We start from the raw sequence: 19195 nt of genomic DNA on the forward strand, positions 1-19195 counted from the left end.
TCCATTTCTCACCTTTACATATTTATTTAGCTCCGGGCAATCACCTCGCAAGCACTTTTTTTCTTATTACTAACTTAAAATTAAATTGAAATTATTGGTGCAACCCCTATTTCCTACTTCAGCTTGTTGAAGAAATATCAGTTCAATGTCCATCACTACAAACAATTTTTCCATACATAGCATTTAATACTTAAAGTTTACATGTAGTAGCCGTTACCATGTAATCAGTGCGCTGTTCAACACAATACTTATTATTAACAGTTCACACAAGGAAATTTCCAGTAAGCAAGAGGCAGGAAACCGAAACAGATTCTATCTGCAGTGGAAGCTGCGTCTGTAAACTAACTCTCTGTTTCAATAGACCAATCGCTCCCGATATGGAGCACCCCTGAATCGGCAATGATAAAACTTTTGAAACAGAAGACACCTGTCTGAAGAGACATGGTGACATGACATTGATGTTTGTTCCTGTATCAACAACGGCTGTGACAGGAATGTTAGTAATAGAAATCTTAATCGAAGCCTGGACCTGTTCATCATAAATGTCGTTAATGTCTTGAGCTTTGTCAGGTGCAAGGTCATCTCGTAAGTCGGTCTCATGGTCGTACCGTATCGCATTAACATACTCAGAATCAGAGGATTCCTTAGTGCCCCCACTCAAAATTCGCAGCGACCTCTTTGAGGCTGAGAGGCGCTGCCTCTAATTTTCCGCAGGATGTTTAACCTGTTTGTTATTCATGGCCTTAAGTGTTTGTTCCGTTTCATATTGGTGCTGGTTATGTGGTACAAATGCCGGTGTAGAGGGGTAAAATCCACTGGGTGCATTCACTTGTGAATAAAATACTTGAGACGGCTGCTGTCGCCCGATCTTTTGGTTGCCGGCAAAACCATTTCCTTGTGAAGGAAAGTTCGCATTTGGTGCCATTTGAAAATTGTTCCGCGGTCCTCTATTCTGTGAAAAGTTGTTCTAATGTGCTGGGTGGCCTCCGCCTGGCCCATGCCACTTCCTATATTTCGACCTATAACTTTGATTGTACACTGGCCCATTTGAAAAATTACCAATCGTTTGTGGAGAATTTCCATACTGCTCAGGCGCAGAATTAAAGGGTGGGTTTCCGTACTGATGTTGTACCTGGTGGTTGTAAATTGGGTGGTATCTCTGCTGATTACTGTAATTGGTTTTCTGCTTCCCTTTAAAGTTATTGCCGTTTGCGTTTTGATAACCGCTGGCAGGTTGGTAACAGCGGTCGCAGTAGCTCGCTCTCTCCTTGGGCGCATTGTTGTCCGCGTGCGATGCATTCTGCTGGCTGCCAGGGAAGAATTTGCCGCTGCCAACCTTGGAGCGCACATCCTCGCTAATTAAATCTAAGGAATCCAGCGCAGAAAGGAATGCATTCGTGTCTTCTTCGGACACATTTACTAGTTTCTCTCTAATAGACACAGGGAGTTTGCTTTTGAGAATCATAATTACGTCCTTGGAAGAAATCGGAGAATCCCAGAATTTAATTTTTGCTAGATACTTCTCAAAGTATCGCCGGAGACTTCCATGCTTCTCATTGAAAATTTCCGCACCATACACCTCCTTCCTTAATCTTTGCTGTACCCCATTACTCCAAAATTTTGCCAAGAACATTTTCTCAAACTCTTCATAATTCCTACACGTGTCTACCATTTCCGTTCCCCATAATGCTGCATCACCAGAAATAAAGCCAGTGACGAACTGAATACGCTGTCTGTCTGTCCAGCTCCTGGGAAATATGCCGGAAAAATTCTTTAGGAACACGATGGGGTGTATTTCTCGCTTCTGCGGATGAAAAACAGGAAAAGTGCGATGCTTAATCACACTTTCCTCTTGCATTAAACTCACAATTGTGGGCGGATCATTTATTTTCCCTACTCGGGACTCAACATGACTGTCGTTTTGCATGTAATCAGGCGGTGAACGATAAGGAGTTGACTGACATTCGTCACCGTCTAAAGAGTTGTTCCCTATAGTTTGCGTATGTGTGTGCGGAATTTCTACCCAGTTTCTCAGCATTCTGACTTCGTCCACTACTTGCTGCTTCCACTCGGGAAGATCCCGTGTAAGTGTCCTCCGAATCTGTCCCAATTCAGAAACTACTGTGTCTCCCGACTTACCAGGAGCAGCTAAGATTTCATAAGTTACATCCTTGACAGTCTCCCTAAGCTCCTCCCTGACCTTCTTTTCGATAAAAATATCTTTACCCTTTATCCATTCACTGTAGTGTTCCGACAATGCCTCCGCGTGTGCTTTCACGGCGCTCTTAACCTGTTCCTCGATATTGATTGAGTCTATCTGCCTCGACAGATCCTCTACTACACCTTCAATGTCAGATACTGCATTTCTAACTGAGTTTATTTCTTTGGTAGCTGCCTGAATTTTTGTGTTTAATGATCCAGATACTTCAGCTACTTCACTTTTCACCTGTTTCTGCATTTTCTGAATTTGATCACTGATCATAGTTTGCACCTCACCCAAATGGGTATTTAATTCAGCCGTAATTTCTTTATGCAGATCTGTTTTGATTGTGCCTAGCTCTGTTTTTAATGATTCGCTTACAGCATCTAGTCGGGCGTTAACAATCTCATTTTGTGTTTTTATAGTCTCATTTTGTGTTTTTATATTCTCATTTACTGCGTCAAACTGTTGTTTCAGCATTTCCATTAACGCACCGAGGTCATTTGTAGCTGCAGCGGGACGAGTTTGGACTTCAGGGTCACTTTCCCCTGTTACAGACATGGTTAGTTCAGTTTCCACACGGGAACCTACCATTCGCGATCGTAAAGGGTATGGAATACTATTAACGTCTTCACTCCAGTCTCCTGCTGTCACCTGTCTCTGTTTACTATCTGCCATTTTCGTCAGTAAATCAGGTGCTACGCAAGGCTTTCGTCGTTTGTCAGTGACGTGGTGAGTCCGCTAAGAGCACCGCTCTCGCGTGAGCAACAAATGAAACTCTATCTGGCGAGAAGACAAGATGGAACCTAACCGTTTCAGACAAATGAATGAAGATGCTCTTCACTGCTAATTGCGCACACTATCCACCATGTTGAAAATGCAATACAGGTATACTAACAATGGGGAGAAATAATTTCTATTATCAGACTACGAAGAATTTTACTTTGAAAGATAAAATAAAGCAGATTTTCTATAGCGGGAAGGAGATAGAAAGGATGTGGATCGACTTGGAAAAGCAACGTTGCTACTGAAGCACTACACTGCGTATGCAAAATTCTGACTTACTTTTTGATGGCTTGGTTACCGCTATGTTGTCTCAGCAAATTCGCATCTCTTTTCTTTTCCTTTCTCTCGATAATTAAACTGCGTTATCGACCAGCGTATTTTCTGGCATTCTCACAGAGAGATGATGTGTACATGAAACGACAGAACATATATTAACACAAGCACATACAAATTTTCCAAGAATTTGAACTAATTTTTGGTCAAGTCCCTGTTCGGGCGCCACGTGTGATGTTATAAAATAGAAGTGATGTTGCTATTCAATGGAAAGTTGGAAATTGAAATTTAACTAACTGTTTTATCAATTACAATTGGCGTAAGAATCATGGATTGACCATTGTCATAAAATATTGCATTATGAGATGTGAATAGTTTTACTTGCGGTTTCGTGTGGCTTGAGGCAGTCACAACTAGCGTGCTATTGATTAAGAAGTTGCGTTATCGTCTTTCTAATTACTTCATGATCGTAGATACGATCATACCCGGTTGTGAAGTTATTGTTATGACAAAAAAAATTTCCTAAGGGACCAGAAAGATCTTAAGGGCGCAAAAACAACTGTAACATCACACAAAAGAGAAATTCAATATTGAAGCTGATGCAAGAAGACGATAAAACAGTTTTCTTTTTATCAATGTAACACGCACATTGGACTGCTGATCTTGGAGTCTGTAATATTAGCAAATTGCATAATTAAAATGAAAATAATACAGAGGAGATAATAGAAATGAGCACTGCTAAATGATTCAGTATTCCCAGAACAAATATTTATTATAACTAAAACATATATCGTACCTTAAGCTTAATACTACAATGACGGTAGATTTTTATGTCCATATCATGTCCATTGAGCGCTCTTTTATGTAGCCATTGTCCTCTTGACTCGCTCGTGCTTCGTCACGGTAAGTTACAACAGTTCTTCTTCCTACACTTCACTCAAAACTTAGACGGAACACGTTTTTATTTATTTAGTAAAAATTATTAGATCAGACCGCCACAAATCTGCGTCCGTCTTACTCGAGAAAATCAGTAAAAGTCTTTTTAGCGCTCAAGGCTTCATTTGTTCTCCAGCGAACAAAATAGTGAAGGATCGCATATCCATCCGTACTTTTCTGTTTATATTGCCGCCCAAAGACAACGAATTACATTATCTAGAAAATTCCACCGTCGCCATGCGACGCCTTATTATATATTAATCATTCTGTATAAACAAGTATTTGCCTTCTGCCTGAATTTGCTGATTTAATTAAGCCAAAAATAGCGAATATCACACACTCCAGGTTCAATGTATTCCTTGGACATACTCATTGACGATGAAACACTGAATTTACATCGGAACTAAATACAAAAAGAACAATACCGCCTTCACTGCAAGATGAGTGAGACTTCTTTGAGTCTGTGCTTTGATCCTTTCCTGTGAGACCAGTATTAGTTTCCGATAAACCACTGCAGGTTCAATGTATTCCATTGACCTTCGCATTGACGATGAAACACAGATATCGCATCGGAACTAAATACAAAATGCACATTGCCGCAATAAGTACATGAATAGAGACTCTTCTTACAGTCGGTGCTTTGAGCATTCCCAGTGAGACCAGTATTAGGTTCCGATACACCACTGCAGGTTCAATGTATTCCTTAGACATACACATTGCCGAAGAAACACTGAAATTACATCGGAATTAAATACAAATGGCACAATGCCGCCATAAGTGCAAGAATAGAGACTCCTCTTACAGACGATGCTTTGAGCATTCCCTGTGAGACCAGTATTAGTTTCCGATACACCACTGCAGGTACAATGTATTCCTTGTACCTTCACATTGACGATGAAACACAGAAATCACATCGGAATTAAATACAAAAGGCACAATGCCGCCTTAAGTACAAGAATAGAGAGCCTTCTTACAGTCGGTGCTTTGAGCATTCACTGTGAGGCCAGTATTAGTTTCCGATACGCCACTCCAGGTTCCATGTATTCCTTGGACATACTCATTGACGATGAAACACTGAAATTACATCGGAATTAAATACAAAAGGAACAATACCGCCTTAACTGCAAGATGAGTGAGACTTCTTTGAGTCTGTGCTTTGATCCTTTCCTGTGAGACCAGTATTAGTTTCCGATACACCACTGCATGTTCAATGTATTCCATGGACCTTCGCATTGACGATGAAACACAGAAATCGCATCGGAACTAAATACAAAATGCACAATGCCGCAATAAGTACAAGAATAGAGACTCTTCTTACAGTCGGTGGTTTGAGCATTCCCTGTGAGACCAGTATTAGTTTCCGATACACCACTGCAGGTTTAATGAATTCCTTAGACATACACATTGACGATGAAACACTGAAATTACATCGGAAGTAAATACAAAAGGCACAATGCCGCCATAAGTGCAAGAATAGAGACTCTCCTTACAGTCGGTGCTTTGAGCTTTCCCAGTGACACCAGTATTAGTTTCCGATACACCACTGCAGGTTCAATGTATTCCTTTGACATACACATTGCCGAAGAAACACTGAAATTACATTGGAATTAAATACAAAAGTCACAATGCCGCCATAAGTGCAAGAATAGAGACACTTCTTACAGTCGGTGCTTTGAGCATTCCCTGTGAGACCAGTATTAGTTTCCGATACACCACTGCAGGTACAATGTATTCCTTGGACCTTCACATAGACGATGAAACACAGAAATCGCATTGGAATTAAATGCAAAAGGCACAATGCCGCCTTAAGTACAAGAATAGAGACTCTTCTTACAGTCGGTGCTTTGAGCATTCCCTGTGAGACCAGTATTAGTTTCCGATATACCACCGCAGGTTCAATGCATTCCTTGGACATACACATTGACGATGAAACACAGAACTCGCATCGGAATTAAATACAAAAGGCACAATGCCGCCTTTCGTACAAGAATAGAGACTCTTCTTACAGTCGGTGCTTTGAGCATTCCCTGTGAGACCAGTATTAGTTTCCGATACACCACTCCAGGTTCAATGTTTTCCCTGGACATACTCATTGACGGTGAAACACTGAAATTACATCGGAATTAAATACAAAAGGAACAATGCCGATATAACTGCAAGGTGAGTGAGACTTCTTGGAGTCTGTGCTTTGATCCTTTGTACTGTGAGACCAGTATTAGTTTCCGATACACCATTGCAGGTTCAATGTATTCCTTGGACCTTCGCATTGACGATGAAACATAGAAATCGAATCGGAACTAAATACAAAAGGCACAATGCCGCAATAAGTACAAGAATAGAGACTCTTCTTACAGTCGGTGCTTTGAGCATTCCCTGTGAGACCTGTATTACTTTCCGATACACCACTGCAGGTTCAACGTATTCCTTAGACATACACATTGACGATGAAACACTGAAATTACATCGGAATTAAATACAAATGGCACAATGCCGCCATAAGTGCAAGAATAGAGACTCCTCTTACAGTCGGTGCTTTGAGCATTCCCTCTGAGACCAGTATTAGTTTCCGATACACCACTGCAGGTACAATGTTATCCTTAGACATACACATTGTCGATGAAACACAGAACTCGCATCGGAATTAAATACAAAAGGCACAATGCCACCTTTCGTACAAGAATAGAGACACTTCTTACAGTCGGTGCTTTGAGCATTCCCTGTGAGACCAGTATTAGTTTCCGATACACCACTCCAGGTTTAAAAGTTTTCCCTGGACATACTCATTGACGATGGAACACTGAAATTAAATCGGAATTAAATACAAAAGGCACAATGCCGATATAACTGCAAGGTGAGTGAGACTTCTTAGAGTCTGTGCTTTGATCCTTTCCTGTGAGACCAGTATTAGTTTCCGATACACCACTGCAGGTTCAATGTATTCTTTGGACCTTCGCATTGACGATGAAACACAGAAATCATATCGGAATGAAATACAAAATGCACAATGCAGCCTTAAGTACAAGAATAGAGACTCTTCTTACAGTCGGTGCTTTGAGCATTCCCTGTGAGACCAGTATTAGTTTCCGATACACCACTGCAGATTCAATGTATTTCTTGGACATACACATTGACGATGAAACACAGAAATCACATCAGAATTAAATACAAAAGGCACAATGCCGCCTTACGTACAAGAGGTGAGACTCTTCTTACGGTCGGTGCTTTGAGCATTACCTGTGAGACCAGTATTAGTTTCCGATACACCACTCCAGGTTCAATGTATTCGTTGGACATACTCATTGTCGATGAAACACTGAAATTACATCGGAATTAAATACAAATGGCACAATGTCGCCATAGGTGCAAGAATAGAGACTCCTCTTACAGTCGGTGCTTTGAGCATTCCCTGTGAGACCAGTATTAGTTTCCGATACACCACAGCAGGTACAGTGTATTCCTTGTACCTTCACATCGACGATGAAACACAGAAATCGCATCGGAATTAAATACAAAAGGCACAATGCCGCCTTAAGTACAAGGATAGAGACTCTTCTAACAGTCGGTGCTTTGAGCATTCCCTGTGAGACCAGTATTAGTTTCTGATACACCACTGCAGGTTCAATGTATTCCTTGGACATACACATTGACGATGAAACACAGATATCGCATCGGAATTAAATACAAAAGGTATAATGCCGCCTTACGTACAAGAATAGAGCCTCTTCTTACAGTCGGTGCTTTGAGCATTCCCTGTGAGACCAGTATTAGTTTCCGATACACCACTCAAGGTTCAATGTATTCCTTGGACATACTCATTGACGATGAAACACTGAAATTACATCGGAATTAAATACAAAAGGAACAATGCCGCCTTAACTGCAAGATGAGTGAGACTTCTTAGAGTCTGTGCTTTGATCCTTTCTACTGTGAGACCAGTATTAGTTTCCGATACACCACTGCAGGTTCAATGTATTCCTTGGAACTTCGCATTGACGATGAAACACAGAAATCGAATCGGAACTAAATACAAAAGGCACAATGCCGCAATAAGTACAAGAATAGAGACTCTTCTTACAGTCGGTGCTTTGAGCATTCCCTGTGAGACATGTATTAGTTTCCGATACACCACAGCAGGTTCAATGTATTCCTTAGACATACACATTGACGATGAAACACTGAAATTACATCGGAATTAAATACAAATGGCACATTGCCACCATAAGTGCAAGAATAGAGACTACTCTGACAGTCGGTGCTTTCAGCATTCCCTCTGAGACCAGTATTAGTTTCCGATACACCACTGCAGGTACAATGTATTCCTTAGACATACACATTGCCGAAGAAACACTGAAATTACATTGGAATTAAATACAAAAGTCACAATGCCGCCATAAGTGCAAGAATAGAGACTCTTCTTACAGTCGGTGCTTTGAGCATTTTCTGTTAGACCAGTATTAGTTTCCGATACACCACCGCAGGTTCAATGCATTCCTTGGACACACACATTGTCGATGAAACACAGAACTCGCATCGGAATTAAATACACAAGGCACAATGCCACCTTTCGTACAAGAATAGAGACTCTTCTTACAGTCGGTGCTTTGAGCATTCCCTGTGAGACCAGTATTAGTTTCCGATACACCACTCCAGGTTCAATGTTTTCCCTGGACATACTCATTGACGATGAAACACTGAAATTACATCGGAATTAAATACAAAAGGAACTATGCCGATATAACTGCAAGGTGAGTGAGACTTCTTAGAGTCTGTGCTTTGATCCTTTCCTGTGAGACCAGTATTAGTTTCCGATACACCACTGCAGGTTCAATGTATTCTTTGGACCTTCGCATTGACGATGAAAACAGATATCATATCGGAATGAAATACAAAAGGCACAATGCAGCCTTAAGTACAAGAATAGAGACTCTTCTTACAGTCGGTGTTTGAGCATTCCCTGTGAGACCAGTATTAGTTTCCGATACACCACTGCAGATTCAATGTATTCCTTGGACATATACATTGACGATGAAACACAGAAATCACATCGGAATTAAAAACAAAAGGCACAATGCCGCCTTACGTACAAGAGGAGAGACTCTTCTTACGGTCGGTGCTTTGAGCAGTACCTGTGAGACCAGTGTTAGTTTCCGATACGCCACTCCAGTTTCAATGTATTCCTTGGACATACTCATTGACGATGAAACACTGAAATTACATTGGAATTAAATACAAAAGAAACAATGCCGCCTTAACTGCAAGATGAGTGAGACTTCTTAGAGTATGTGCTTTGATCCTTTCTACTGTGACACCAGTATTAGTTTCCGATACACCACTGCAGGTTCCATGTATTCCTTGGACCTTCGCATTGACGATGAAACACGAAATCGAATCGGAGCTAAATACAAAATGCACAATGCCGCATTAAGTACAAGAATAGAGACTCTTCTTACAGTCGGTGCTTTGAGCATTCCCTCTGAGACCAGTATTAGTTTCCGATACACCACTGCAGGTTCAATGTATTCCTTAGACATACACATTGACGATGATACACTGAAATTACATCGGAATTAAATACAAATGGCACAATGCCGCCATAAGTTCAAGAATAGAGACCCCTCTTACAGTCGGTGCTTTTTGCATTCCCTGTGAGACCAGTCTTAGTTTCCGATACTCCACTGCAGGTACAATGTATTCCTTGTACCATCACATTGACTATGAAACACAGAAATCGCATCGGAATTAAATACAAAAGGCACAATGCCGCCTTAAGTACAAGAATAGAGACTCTTCTTACAGTCGGTGCTTTGACCATCCCCTGTGAGACCATTATTAGTTTCTGATACACCACTGCAGGTTCAATGTATTCCTTGGACATACACATTGACGATGAAACACTGAAATTACATCGGAATTAAATACAAAAGGAACAATACCGCCTTAACTGCAAGATGAGTGAGACTTCTTTGAGTCTGTGCTTTGATCCTTTCCTGTGTGACCAGTATTAGTTTCCGATACACCACTGCAGGTTCAATGTATTCCTTGGAACTTCGCATTGACGATGAAACACAGAAATCGCATCGGAACTAAATACAAAATGCACAATGCCGCAATAAGTACAAGAACAGAGACTCGTCTTACAGTCGGTGCTTTGAGCATTCCCTGTGCGACCAGTATTAGTTTCCGATACACCACTGTAGGTTCAATGAATTCCTTAGACATACACATTGACGATGAAACACTGAAATTACATCGGAATTAAATACAAAAGGCATAATGCCGCCATAAGTGCAAGAATAGAGACTCTTCTTACAGTCGGTGATTTGAGCTTTCCCAGTGAGACCAGTATTAGTTTCCGATACACCACTGCAGGTTCAATGTATTCCTTAGACATACACATTGCCGAAGAAACACAGAAATCACATCGGAATTACATACAAAAGGCACAATGCCGCCTTACGTCTTACGTACAAGAATAGAGACTCTTCTTACGGTCCGTGCTTTGAGCATAACCTGTGAGACCAGTATTAGTTTCCGATACACCACTCCAGGTTCAATGTATTCCTTGGACATACTCTTTGACGATGAAACACTGAAATTACATCGGAATTAAATACAAATGGCACAATGTCGCCAAGGGTGCAAAAATAGAGACTCCTCTTACAGTCGGTGCTTTGAGCATTCCCTGTGAGATCAGTATTAGTTTCCGATACATCACAGCAGGTACAATGTATTCCTTGTACCTTCACATTGATGATGAAACACAGAAATCGCATCGGAATTAATTACGAAAGGCACAATACCGCCTTAAGTACAAGATTAGAGACTCTTCTAACAGTCGGTGCTTTGAGCATTCCCTGTGAGACCAGTATTAGTTTCTGATACACCACTGCAGGTTCAATGTATTCCTTGGACATACACATTGACGATGAAACACAGATATCGCATCGGAATTAAATACAAAAGGCACAATGCCGCCTTACGTACAAGAATAGAGACTCTTCTTACAGTCGGTGCTTTGAGCATTACCTGTGAGACCAGTATTAGTTTCCGATACACCACTCAAGGTTCAATGTATTCCTTGGACATACTCATTGACGATGAAACACTGATATTACATCGGAATTAAATACAAACGGAACGATACTGCCTTAACAGCAAGATGAGTGAGACTTCTTTGAGTCTGTGCTTTGCTCCTTTCCTGTGAGACCAGTATTAGTTTCCGATACACCAATGCAGGTTCAATGTATACCACGGACCTTCGCATTGACGATGAAACACAGAAATCGCATCGGAACAGAATTCAAAATGCACAATGCCGCAATAAGTACAAGAATAGAGACTCTTCTTACAGTCCGAGCTTTGAGCATTCCCTGTGAGACCAGTATTAGTTTCCGATACACCACTGCAGGTTCAATGAATTCCTTAGACATACACATTGACGATGAAACACTGAAATTACATCGGAATTAAATACAAAAGGCACAATGCCGCCTTAAGTACAAGAATAGAGACTCTTCTTACAGTCGGTGCTTTGAGCATTCCCTGTGAGACCAGTATTAGTTTCCGATACACCACCGCAGGTTCAATGCATTCCTTGGACATACACATTGACGATGAAACACAGAACTCGCATCGGAATTAAATACAAAAGGCACAATGCCGCCTTTCGTACAAGAATAGAGACTCTTCTTACAGTCGGTGCTTTGAGCATTCCCTGTGAGACCAGTATTAGTTTCCGATACACCACTCCAGGTTCAATGTTTTCCCTGGACATACTCATTGACGATGAAACACTGAAATTACATCAGAATTAAATACAAAAGGAACAATGCCGATATAACTGCAAGGTGAGTGAGACTTCTTAGAGTCTGTGCTTTGATCCTTTCCTGTGAGACCAGTGTTAGTTTCCGATACACCACTGCAGGTTCAATGTATTCCTTGTACCTTCGCATTGACGATGAAACCCAGAAATCATATCGGAATGAAATACAAAAGGCACAATGCCGCCTTAAGTACAAGAATAGAGACTCTTCTTTCAGTCGGTGTTTGAGCATTCCCTGTGAGACCAGTATTAGTTTCCGATACACCACTGCACATTCAATGTATTCCTTGGACATACACATTGACGATGAAACACAGAAATCACATCGGAATTAAATACAAAAGGCACAATGCCGCCTTACGTACAAGAATAGAGACTCTTCTTACGATCGGTGCTTTGAGCATTACCTGTGAGACCAGTATTAGTTTCCGATACACCACACCAGGTTCAATGTATTCCTTGGACATACTCATTGACGATGAAACACTGAAATTTCATCGGAATTAAATACAAAAGGAACAATGCCGCCTTAACTGCAAGATGAGTGAGACTTCATAGAGTCTGTGCTTTGATCCTTTCCTGTGAGACCAGTATTAGTTTCCGATACACCACTGCAGGTTCAATGTATTCCTTGGACCTTCGCATTGACGATGAAACACAGAAATCGCATCGGAACTAAATACAAAAGCACAATGCCGCAATAAGTACAAGAGTAGGGACTCTTCTTACAGTTGGTGCTTTGAGCATTCCCTTTGGGACCAGTATTAGTTTCCGATATTCCACTGCAGGTTCAATGTATTCCGTAGACATACACATTGACGATGAAACACTGATATTACATCGGAATTAAATACATAAGGCAAAATGCCGCCATACGTGCGAGAATAGAGAATCTTCTTCCAGTCGGTGCTTTGACCATTCCCTGTGAGACCAGTATTAGTTTCCGATACACCACTCCAGGTTCAATGTATTCCTTGGACACACTCATTGACGATGAAACACTGAAATTACATCGGAATTAAATACAAAAGGCACAATGTCGCCAAGGGTGCAAAAATAGAGACTCCTCTTACAGTCGGTGCTTTGAGCATTCCCTGTGAGATCAGTATTAGTTTCCGATATTCCACTGCAGGTTCAATGTATTCCTTGGACCTTCACATTGACGATGAAACACACACATCGCATCGGAATTAAATACAAAAGGCACAATGCCGCTTTAAGTACAAGAATAGAGACCCATCCTACAGTCGGTGCTTTGAGCATTCCCTGTGAGACCAGTATTAGTTTCCGATACACCACTGCAGGTTCAATGGATTCCTTGGACATACACATTGACGATGAAACACAGAAATCGAATCGGAATTAAATACAAAACGCACAATGCCGCATTACGTAAAAGAATAGAGACTCTTCTTACAGTCGGTGCTTTGAGCATTCCCTGTGAGACCAGTATTAGTTTCCGATACACCACTCCAAGTTCAATGTATTCCTTGGACATAGTCATTGACGATGAAACACTGAAATTACATCGCTATTAAATACAAAAGGAACAATGCCGCCTTAACTGAAAGATGAGTGAGACATCTTAGAGTCTGTGATTTGATCCTCTCCTGTGAGACCAGTATTAGTTTCCGATACACCACTGCAGGTTCAATGTATTCCTTGGACCTTCACATTGACGATGACACACAGAGATCGCATCGGAATTAAATACAAAAGGCACAATGCCGACATAAGTGCAAGAATAGAGACTCTTCTTACAGTCGGTGCTTTCAGCTTTCCCACTGAGACCAGTATTAATTTCCGATACACCACTGCAGGTTCAATGTATTCCTTAGACATACACATTGTCGAAGAAACACTGAAATTACATCGGAATTAAATACAAAAATCACAATGCCGCCATAAGTGCCAGAATAGGGACTCTTCTTACAGTCGGTGCTTTGAGCATTCCCTGTGAGATCAGTATTAGTTTCCGATACACCACTGCAGGTACAATGTATTCCTTGGACCTTCACATTGACGATGACACACAGAAATCGCATCGGAATTAAATACAAAAGGCACAATGCCGCCTTAAGTACAAGAATAGAGACTCTTCTTACAGTCGGTGCTTTGAGCATTCCCTGTGAGACCAGTATTAGTTTCCGATACACCACTCCAGGTTCAATGTATTCCTTGGACACACTCATTGACGATGAAACACTGAAATTACATCAGAATTAAATACAAAAGGCACAATGTCGCCAAGGGTGCAAAAATAGAGACTCCTCTTACAGTCGGTGCTTTGAGCATTCCCTGTGAGATCAGTATTAGTTTCCGATACACCACAGCAGGTACAATGTATTCCTTGTACCTTCACATTGACGATGAAACACAGAAATCGCATCGGAATTAAATACAAAAGGCACAATCCCGCCTTAAGTACAAGATTAGAGACTCTTCTTACAGTCGGTGCTTTGAACATTCCCTGTGAGACCAGTATTAGTTTCCGATACACCACTGCAGGTTCAATGAATTCCTACGACATACACATTGACGATGAAACACTGAAATTACATCGGAATTAAATACAAAAGGCACAATGCCGCCTTAAGTACAAGAATAGAGACTCTTCTTACAGCCGGTGCTTTGAGCATTCCCTGTGAGACCAGTATTAGTTTCCGATACACCACCGCAGGTTCAATGCATTCCTTGGACATACACATTGACGATGAAACACAGAACTCGCATCGGAATTAAATACAAAAGGCACAATGCCGCCTTTCGTACAAGAATAGAGACTCTTCCTACTGTCGGTGCTTTGAGCATTCCCTGTGAGACCAGTATTAGTTTCCGATACACCACTCCAGGTTCAATGTTTTCCCTGGACATACTCATTGACGATGAAACACTGATATTACATCGGAATTAAATACAAAAGGCAAAAGGCCGCCATACGTGCGAGAATAGAGAATCTTCTTCCAGTCGGTGCTTTGACCACTCCCTGTGAGACCAGTATTAGTTTCCGATACACCACAGCAGGTACAATGTATTCCTTGGACCTTCACATTGACGATGAAACACACACATCGCATCGGAATTAAATACAAAAGGCACAATGCCGCTTTAAGTACAAGAATAGAGACCCTTCCTACAGTCGGTGCTTTGAGCATTCCCTGTGAGACCAGTATTAGTTTCCGATACACCACTGCAGGTTCAATGTATTCCTTGGACATACACATTGACGATGAAACACAGAAATCGCATCGGAATTAAATACAAAACGCACACTGCCGCATTACGTACAAGAATAGAGACTCTTCTTACAGTCGGTGCTTTGAGCATTCCCTGTGAGACCAGTATTAGTTTTGCGATACACCACTCCAAGTTCAATGTATTCCTTGGACATAGTCATTGACGATGAAACACTGAAATTACATCGCTATTAAATACAAAAGGAACAATGCCGCCTTAACTGAAAGATGAGTGAGACATCTTAGAGTCTGTGATTTGATCCTCTCCTGTGAGACCAGTATTAGTTTCCGATACACCACTGCAGGTTCAATGTATTCCTTGGACCTTCGCATTGACGATGAAACACAGAAATCGCATCGGAACTAAATACAAAAGGCACAATGCCGCAATAAGTACAAGAATAGAGACTCTTCTTACAGTCGGTGCTTTGAGCATTCCCTGCGAGACCAGTATTAGATTCCGATACACCACTGCAGGTACAATGTATTCCTTGGACCTTCTCATTGACGATGAAACACAGAAATCGCATCGGAATTAAATACAAAAGGCACAATGCCGCTTCAGTACATGAATAGAGACTCTTCTTACAGTCGGTGTTTTGAGCATTTCCTGTGTTCCAGTATTAGTTTCCGATACACCACTGCAGGTTCAATGTATTCCTTGGACCTTCGCATTGACGATGAAACACAGAAATCGCATCGGAACTAAATACAAAAGGCACAATGCCACAATAAGTACAAGAATAGAGACTCCTCTTACAGTCGGTGCTTTGAGCATTCCCTGTGAGACCAGTATTAGTTTCCGATACACCACTGCAAGTTCAATGAATTCCTTAGACCTACACATTGACGATGAAACACTGAAATTACATCGGAATTAAATACAAAAGGCACAATGCCGACATAAGTGCAAGAATAGAGACTCTTCTTACAGTCGGTGCTTTCAGCTTTCCCACTGAGACCAGTATTAATTTCCGATACACCACTGCAGGTTCAATGTATTCCTTAGACATACACATTGTCGAAGAAACACTGAAATTACATCGGAATTAAATACAAAAATCACAATGCCGCCATAACTGCCAGAATAGGGACTCTTCTTACAGTCAGTGCTTTGAGCATTCCCTGTGAGATCAGTATTAGTTTCCGATACACCACTGCAGGTACAATGTATTCCTTGGACCTTCACATTGACGATGACACACAGAAATCGCATCGGAATTAAATACAAAAGGCACAATGCCGCCTTAAGTACAAGAATAGAGACTCTTCTTACAGTCGGTGCTTTGAGCATTCCCTGTGAGACCAGTATTAGTTTCCGATACACCACCGCAGGTTCAATGCATTCCTTGGACATACACATTGACGATGAAACACAGAACTCGCATCGGAATTAAGTACAAAAGGCACAATGCCGCCTTAAGTACAAATTTAGAGACTCTTCTTACAGTCGGTGCTTTGAACATTCCCTGTGAGACCAGTATTAGTTTCCGATACACCACTGCAGGTTCAATGTATTCCTTAGACATACACATTGACGATAAAACACTGATATTACATCGGAATTAAATACAAAAGGCAAAATGCCGCCATACGTGCAAGAATAGAGAATCTTTTTCAGTCGGTGCTTTGAGCATTCCCTGTGAGACCAGTATTAGTTTCCGATAGACCACAGCAGGTACAATGTATTCCTTGGACCTTCACACTGACGATGAAACACACACATCGCATCGGAATTAAATACAAAAGGCACAATGCCGCCTTAACTACAAGAATAGAGACCCTTCCTACAGTCTGTGCTTTGAGCTATTCCTGTGAGACCAGTATTAGTTTCCGATACACCACTGCAATTTCAGTGTATTCCTTGGACCTTCACATTGACGATTAAACAAAGAAATCGCATCCGAATTAAATACAAAAGCCGCAATGGCGCCTTAAGTACAAATATAGAGACTCTTCTTACAGTCGGTGCTTTGAGCATTCCCTGTGAGACCAGTATTAGTTTCCAATACATTAGTGCAGGTTCAGTGTATTCCTTGGACCTTCGCATTGACGATGAAACACAGAAATCGCATCGGAACTAAATACAAAAGCACAATGCCGCAATAAGTACAAGAATAGGGACTCTTCTTACAGTTGGTGCTTTGAGCATTCCCTTTGGGACCAGTATTAGTTTCCGATACACCACTGCAGGTTCAATGTATTCCTTAGACATACACATTGACGATGAAACACTGATATTACATCGGAATTAAATTCAAAAGGCAAAATGCCGCCATACGTGCAAGAATAGAGAATCTTTTTCAGTCGGTGCTTCGAGCACTCCCTGTGACACCAGTATTAGTTTCCGATAGACCACAGCAGGTACAATGTATTCCTTGGACCTTCACACTGACGATGAAACACACACATCGCTTCGGAATTAAATACAAAAGGCACAATGCTGCCTTAACTACAAGAATAGAGACCCTTCCTACAGTCTGTGCTTTGAGCACTTCCTGTGAGACCAGTATTAGTTTCCGATACACCACTGCAGGTTCAATGTATTCCTTGGACCTTCATATTGACGATGAAACACAGAAATCGCATCGGAACTAAATACAAAAGGCACAATGCCGCAATAAGTACAAGAATAGAGACTCCTTTTACAGTCGGTGATCTGAGCATTCCCTGCGAGACCAGTATTAGTTTCCGATACACCACTGCAGGTACAATGTAGTCCTTGGACCCTCACATTGTCGAAGAAACACAGAAATGGCATCGGAATTAAATACAAATGGCACAATTTCGCCTTAAGTACAAGAATAGAGAGTCTTCTTACAGTCGGTGTTTTGAGCATTCCCTGTGAGACCAGTTTTAGTTTCCCATACACCACTGCAGGTTCAATGTATTCCTTGGACCTTCACATTGAAGATGAAGTACAGAAATGGCATCGGAATTTAATACAAATGGCACAATGCCGCCTTAAGTACAAGAATAGAGACACTTCTTACAGTCGGTGCTTTGAGCATTCCTGTGAGACCAGTATTAGCTTCCAATCCACCATTGCAGATTGCATGTATTCCTTGGACATACACATTGACGATGAAATACTGAAATTACATCGGAATTCAATACAAAAGGCACAATGCCGACTTAAGTACAAGTATAGAGACTCTTCTTACAGTCGGTGCTTTGAGCATTCCCTGTGAGACCAGTATTAGTTTCCGATACACCACTGCAGGCCCAATGTATTCCTTGGACATACGCATTGACGATGAAACACAGAAATTACATCAGCATTAAATACAAAAGGCACAATGCCGGCTTAAGTGCAAGAAGCGTGAGACTTCTTAGACTCTGTGTTTTGATCCTTTCCTGTGAGACCAGTATTAGTTTCCGATACACCACTGCAGGTTCAATGTGTTCCTTGCACCTTCACATTGACGAAGAAACACAGTAATCGCATCGGAATTAAATACAAACGGCACAATGCCGCCTTAAGTACATGAAAAGATACTGTTCTTATAGTCGGTGCTTTGAGCATTCCCTGTGAGACCAGTATTAGTTTCCGATACACCACTGCAGGTTCAATGTATTCCTTGGACCTGCACATTGAAAATGAAACGCAGAAATCGCATTGGAATTAAATACAAAAGTCACAATGCCGCCTAAGGACAAGTATAGAGACTCTTCTTACAGTCGGTGCTTTGAGCATTCCCTGTGAGACCAGTATTAGTTTCCGATACACCACTGGAGGTTGAATGTATTCCTTTGGCATTCACATTGACGATAAAACACTGAAATTAAATCGGAATTAAACACAAAAGGGACAATGCCGCCTTAAGTACAAGAATAGAGACTCTTCATATAGTCGGTGCTTTGAGGAATCCCTGTGAGACCAGTATTAGTTTCCGATACACCAGTGCAGGTTCAATGTTTTCCTTGGACCTTCACATTGAC

Source organism: Schistocerca americana, chromosome 5 (assembly GCF_021461395.2).
Source record: "Schistocerca americana isolate TAMUIC-IGC-003095 chromosome 5, iqSchAmer2.1, whole genome shotgun sequence".
Classification (NCBI taxonomy): domain Eukaryota; kingdom Metazoa; phylum Arthropoda; class Insecta; order Orthoptera; family Acrididae; genus Schistocerca; species Schistocerca americana.